The sequence below is a fragment of the Macrobrachium nipponense genome, chromosome 3 (genome assembly GCF_015104395.2).
Source record: "Macrobrachium nipponense isolate FS-2020 chromosome 3, ASM1510439v2, whole genome shotgun sequence".
Classification (NCBI taxonomy): Eukaryota; Metazoa; Arthropoda; class Malacostraca; order Decapoda; family Palaemonidae; genus Macrobrachium; species Macrobrachium nipponense.
This window is the reverse complement of record NC_087202.1, coordinates 127,733,130-127,741,143: the sequence shown is the minus strand read 5'-3', so window position 1 is coordinate 127,741,143 and position 8,014 is coordinate 127,733,130.

Sequence of the window (8,014 nt, the reverse complement as noted above, 5' to 3'; positions counted from 1 at the left end):
TGAAATGAAACAGTCAAATCTTAACTTCGTGAAATAGCTGCCTACATATACTACAGTAAATGACAGAAATACAATTTCCGCACCTTGACAAAAATATTGAGCGATCTGTCTTCTGCATTCCATGCGTGCTTGAGTGAAGCCTCTCGTGGGATGGGCGGCATCTTGAGGAGGAAGTCTAACCGTTTGGGGCAGGTATAATCCGAGGACATTATTTTTTTATTATAAATAAATAAATAAATAAATAAATCAAATATAAAAACATACACATACAAATACTACAGATATAATTTTAAAAAATATAAAAATTGAGTGAGTTTTTCGTTTATTCGTTTCTTAAACGAACAGTGTAAAATGCTAATTCAACTACATAAATTCCTCGATATTTATAGCACAATTGATAAAAGATTTTACTTTGGAACGTAAAATTCCCTTCACTGCAAAAAAGTTCGTTGTCTTGCTTGTATGATCACGAAACAATAACTACTGAATAACCACCGGTTCCATGTAACGTATAAAACACCATACAAACAAACATACAAACATGGAATTAATTAATTAGTAAATAAATATTCATAATAAATATATATATATATATATATATATATATATATATATATATATATATATAATAATAATAATAATAATAAAATCTCATCCCCCAGTTAATATTGGGTTTCATTGATGAAAAATAAATATTTATTTTTTTTAACTATGAAACCTTTAATTTATCTTTATTTTATCCTTCTGTAATTTTTATCATGTTTTATCTTCTATTTTACTTAATTTATATTTATATATATAACAATGATAATATATATATTGCTATTTATTTGTTATTATTATTATTTAATAGATGTATATATAAAATAATATAATATAATAATAAAAAAAAATTATTTTACAAAAAAATTCATTTCCATTTTTATCATAAATAAATAAACTTATAAATGTAATAAAAACGTCAATTCAATAAAATTAAGAATTGTTCAGGTGTTTCATTTTATCCAATTTTTTTAGTGGGAATATATAGTTATTACAAAAAAGAATTATTAGATTTAAAATTATAGGTAAAATAAAAAGCTGATATTCGACTTAATAATTTTTTTATTAATTCAATAAATAGTAATGATATGAAATAGTACAAAAAAATTTGGTATATTCCAAGTATGTTGTAAATATTTAATTAATTTTATATTATATCTAATATTTTCTTTTGAAAGAAGTATATACAATAAATCAGTGAAAAAATCCTGGTATTGAATAATTCTTAATTTTATTAAATTCATGTTTTTATCACATTATTATTTTTTTATAATATATTAATATAATATATATATATAAATAATACATATTTTAATTAGTTTATAATTATTTTTTCATTAAATTATTTTATATAGGTATAATTATTTTATATATAAAAATAATATATTATATTTATTTATTCTTTATATATATATTATTTATTATTATTATATTTAATATTAGATTAATTAATTAATAATATGTATTTTTATATATATTATATTAATATTATTTATAAGCAAATAATAAATTATGAAAACGTTAATTTAATAAAATTAAGAATTATTCAGAAATTTCATTCATCCGATTTTTTTTTTGGCGAAAAAACATAAACTCCATTAAAACCACTATTTTTTTTTTTACCCAAAGTGGGATTTTTTTCTTTTTTCCTGGCATTGTTAATTTTGTTTTTTTAGGGTAAAAATTTAAAAAATTTATTTTATAACTTGGATCTATTTTTCGATACAAAATGCATTTTAACTATTAAGTCGATATTTCTTTTGCTACAACACGCATAGTTTTTGTTATTATTTCATTTTTTTTAATAATATAACTTTTAATTATTCTATAATATTATTATTATATATAAATAAATAACTTTTTACATATAAATAAATAAATAAATATAAGAAAATATAATAATACCCATTTTTACATTATATACAATTTACAGTCTTGTATAATAAACGATAAACTGTAAAAGTAATATTTTCTTTGAAAGATAATAAATTTAACCATTCATAATATTAATATTACTGTTATTAATGCATATCTTTATACATTTCTTGGGATATTGAATTTAAAAATTATTATATAAAGGCTCGCATTAAAAGACTGCCTTATTGTTCTAACTGGACTAGTTAGTGGTGGCGAATACGCTCTCATATCTTCATTGTATCACAGTGAACCAAGCGCCCCCACCCAAATTTGAAGATATATTGGTAGATTATATAGTGTCGGAATGGTGATTAATTTTGAAAAAAAAAAAATCAAAAAATCTTATAACCGTTGTTTTCGTAAAAGGATTTTTGGTAGATTATATAGTGTCGGGAATGGTGATAATTTTGAAAAAAAATTAATTCTAACCGTTGTTTTCGTAAAAGGATTTTACCATCAAGTTTCCCGGTTCAGAACCAAAAAATATAAAAAAGAAGATATATAAGTAGCGATATACTATTACTCAATAATGACTGTCATTACTAACAACTTATTTTTTTGAAAATATTTGAAAATTTAGATACCACGAAAATGCTATATTGGGTAACGAATGTTTATTTAATATATTTAATTATTGATGTTAGCGCAGATGATCAAAACTTTGGAAGAAATAAATCAACAAGAAAAGACAAGAAATGCGATCATCAACGAAGTGAACAATACGTTACCATCATCGTTTGAAACAAAAACATTGTCGTGTATTTTTCCCATCAATTGTCGCAGACGACATTGATATTAATTTTGTTGATAAAATCAAAAATATAATGCATGCAAACAATGCAACAACGTTTAAAATAGTAATTAATAATGAAGAAAATATTGAAGATGAAACAAAAAATGATACAATTGATGCTACTCATTTATTAATGAAATATATATTTTATTCTAAAACTATAATGAATGGAAAATGGAAATATCCATTTGTACTGGAAAATACTAGAGATTTAAATTTTTCCATTTCACCCAATGAAGAAATAAAAGTGCCAATGATGAAAAGGACTTATACTACTATAAAAACGTCATTGTCAATGAATTTTGGCGATTTGACATGTAACGTTTATCGTTTTCCATATACGACCAATGGCGTCGTTATGTTGACCATTCTACCGAGTGAAATATCTACAGTTAAGGAATTAACCAATCATATTATCCCCAATATGGGTAAGTTATAAAATGATAAATGAATCAGGAGTAGACATCCGTTACGATAATATTTATATGCCCAAATTTAAATTTGAACGTTCTTACAAATTAAACGGCGCGTTAAATAAAATACCCGAATTAAGTTTATTCATAAAAGATGGAGCGAATTACCACAAAATGTTTAAAAAGGATTCTATTTGCGGCCAAAGCATGCGGTTTATTTATTTTGAATCGAAGGTGGAGATTGAAAATGACGAAACTGGAACGAAAGTTAAGGCTGTGGGGTTATGTTGTATGACGGATTCGTGTTGCGTTCAGGTTCAGAATAACATTTATTTAGATAGACCCTTTGTATATTGTATATGCGATGAAATAAATAATAGAATGTTATATTGGGCACAATTACAAAACCTGAATATGAATGAAAATATTTTTGGATAAAACCAAATTCTTTGGCAATACATTTTCCTAATATTGAGTTAATATTGTTTTAGTTAAAGGCTTTTGTGTACTTAATGTCAAAGAAGCATCATTTGACTTCCATGGTTGTATATGAATTTTTATTGCGAATATTATATTCAAAATCAATATAACAATGTTTATCTTTGAATGAACAATTAATTTTATAGTGAGTTTTTAAAATTAATTTTGCTAATTTCGATACGCATGTAATACTCTTTTTGAAAAACTTTATATAAAAAAATGAAAGATTTGAATCATCACAATACAAGAATTTTGATAATTCTGCTATAGTATTGCCGTCTCGAAAAATATGTTGTTTAATTAACTTTCCTATAGTTTGTCTATGAAGATGGCGATTTGAATTTGCCGTCACCTTTCGTTGAATCGAAAATTTATGACGTTGACGTTGACAACGATGTCTCTTAAACAAAGGAATGATATCTTCAGCAAAAAGGTTAATAATGTCGTATATACCTTCAATTGAATTATTAGTAGATGATAATAATATTGCTAGGGTATGATTAATTACATTTGTATCTAAGTTTATTCCCATGCCTTTAGTTATATCCTAATATATTTTTTTCATTTTCTTGATACATAACTGTTCAATAGCACCAATACCGATATATTTTGCCATAGATCTTTGTCTTTTTTTTAATTAAAGGAAAGATTAATAAAATAATATATATATTATTATATATATAAATATAAAATATAATATATATTATATGTATTTATTAATTTAATTAATTAATTCCATGTTTGTATGTTACCTGCCATTATATAAATGCGGGCATTTCTTATAGGGTGCCTTACTGTTCTAACCGGGCCAGTCAGCGGTGGTGTCTCACATCTTCACCTTCATTGTATTGTGAATCTACAACAGCCGACTCTACAACAGCCGACTCTAAATCATCATGTTGATACTAAAAATAGTGAAGGAAATTTGTAAAGATTGCAAATTGTACAAGGAAGAAGGAAAATTAACATATGTGCAGGAATCATGTGACAAGTGCGAAAGCGAACGAGGCGAAGAATACAATGAATTGTGCCAAAGGCTAGATGAACTCGACAACGATGAATACTTCAAAAACATAGAGGGTCTCGAATTTCGTTATAAAATTCGTGTATTGAACGAAAAAATATGTGATTACTTGAAAGCGGATGATTCACGTACTGAGGGATGCTCGAAGGTTTTAATGAAGAAATATAATGAAGCTGTTAAGAGGGTAAAGGAGTTATTTAATGAGTTTAAACAATAAAAGACAATGGAACAAATTAACATTAGTCAGTTCCGGAATGGGATAGGATATGTGTTTCTTGGTATTGATGGTAATGAAGACCTTGTTGAAGCATTTGAAAAAATAAGTGTACATATACCTGAAAGGGCGCGTGAAAAATTCGAGGAAATTAGAAAAAAAATATATGATCTTTATGAAGAATACGATGACGACTGTTATCATTTGTTATGAAGGAGACAGCGCAGTAAATAAAAAACGAGCAGTAATCTGCGCTTTTCTTTTCCTATTATTAATATTAAGGATATATTTTTTTTATATATTATTAGTTTTAAAACCTAATTCTTTACCTTTCAAATAATAATAATGAATAAGTATTCTTATCCGCCGAAAACCATACCAATTTTAAGTTAAAAGGATAACATTTAGCTTAAAATTAACATTATTAAGTTAACAGCTCAAAGATTACGTTTAAAACTAAATCGTCATTTTAGTCGCCTGTTAGACCTAAAACGCCATTTTCCTTATTAGTTACAACATATATATATATTCTATATATATATATATATTCTATTATATAATATATATAATAATGACTATATATATCTATATATAGATAAGATATATATATATATATATATATATATAATATATATTCTATATATATATATATATTCTATATATATATATATATATATATATATATATATATATTCTTATATATATATATATATATTCTATATATATTAAGTATATATATATATATATATATATATATATATATATATATATATATATATATCTATATTCTTTATATATCTATATATTATATATTAATATATATATATATAGTATATATCTATATATATATATATATATCTATATATATAATATATATATATATATTCTATATATATATATATATATATATATATATTTATATATATATATATTCTATATCATATATATTCTATATAATAATTAGTCTATATATATATACTATATATATATCTATTCTATATATATATAATATATTATATATAAGTATTCTATATCTATATATATAATATATATATATATATAATATATATATATATTTCTATTATTATATATATATATATTCTTCTATATATATATATATATATTCTATATATATATAATATAGATATATATATATATATATAATATATTATATAGAGAGATATATATATAATATATATTCTAGTATTGAGATATATATAATGAAGATTATAATAATATATATAATAATAGTATCATATTATTATAATATATATATATATATATAGATCTATTATTAGAGATTATAGATATAGATATATATTGCTGATATTATATATTAATGATATGATATATATTATCGGATCTATAATAGATATTATATAGATTCTATATAATATTTTAATTAGAATTCTATATAGTATAATAAATTAGATATTCCATTCCAGATATATATATCTAAATAAATATATTATATTATATTAGCTATTATATTATATTATAATAGATTAGGAGATATTCTGATCTATAGAGATATATATAGATTTCTAGAGATATAGATATATATAGATATTATAATATATATTATATTATACATTTATATTCTAGAGATTTATTATATATAGTATATATATAGTATTATATATTATATATTCGAATACATATATTAGTATAATATATATATTCATATATATATTATAGATATAGTTATATATATATTATTAATATATATATATATAATTCGAGATATATTATATATATTCTTTATATATTCTATATAGTTAATATATAGATATATATAATATATTAATATAATTATATATTATAATATAATAATTTTCCTAGATATATATATACCTTAGAATATATAGAGTATTCTATTATAGATATATATATTAATTATTCATTAATAAGTATCTAGATATATTCTAGGATATGATAGTTCTAATATATATATAGATTATCTATAAGGTTTCATATATATATATATAGAATATAGCTATATTATTAATAGATAGCTATATATAGATATAGATATATTATATATCATATATTATGAGATATTAGATATTTCTATACTATTAATATATATAATATATATATTATATATTTCTTATATATATTCTATTATATATATATATAATAGATAGATATATTATATTCTATTAATAATATATATTATAATATATAAGTCGATATATATGATATATATATATATATATAGGATATATATTCTTATATTCCATAATATATATATACTTATAATATTATGATTATTATAATTAGATAGATAATATAGATAGAATATATAGTATAATTCTATAATTATATATATATATATATTCTATTTATAGATATATTAAATTTTATTTAAAAATATATAGATATTTATATTCCTATATATATTCTATATACATTTATATTTATATTCTTATATATATCTATAGATTCGAGATATATATACTTATATATATATATATATTACATATAAGATATATAGTATATATATATATTCTAGATAGATATATATATATATATAGAGATAATATATAGATATAAGATTATCAATAGATATATATATTCTATTATATATATAATAGATTATATATATATATTATAGATTATATATAATATATATTAGACATAGATAATCAGACTATATATTGATATATAATATAGCATATATTCTACTAATAGTATATTAAGATATTCTACATAATATTATAATGAATATATAGATTACTATAGATATGATTATAGATAATTCTAGAGATATATCTATGATTATATCTATATAGATATAAATATTCTATAGAGTAGCTAGAGAGATAGAATATATTATATTATAATATATATTATTCTATATTTATATATATATTATATATATATATAGTAGATATTACAGAAGATATATATATATTCTATATATATATATAGATAGGCTATAATTATATAATATTCTAGATATTATATAGATTATATATATATATATTCTTATATTAGCTATCATATATTTATTCATATATTATATAAGATATAGATTAATATAGATATATTCTATATATATAGATAGATAATATTATATTTAATAGATATATTTCGATATGATATATATATATTTCTATATAAATATA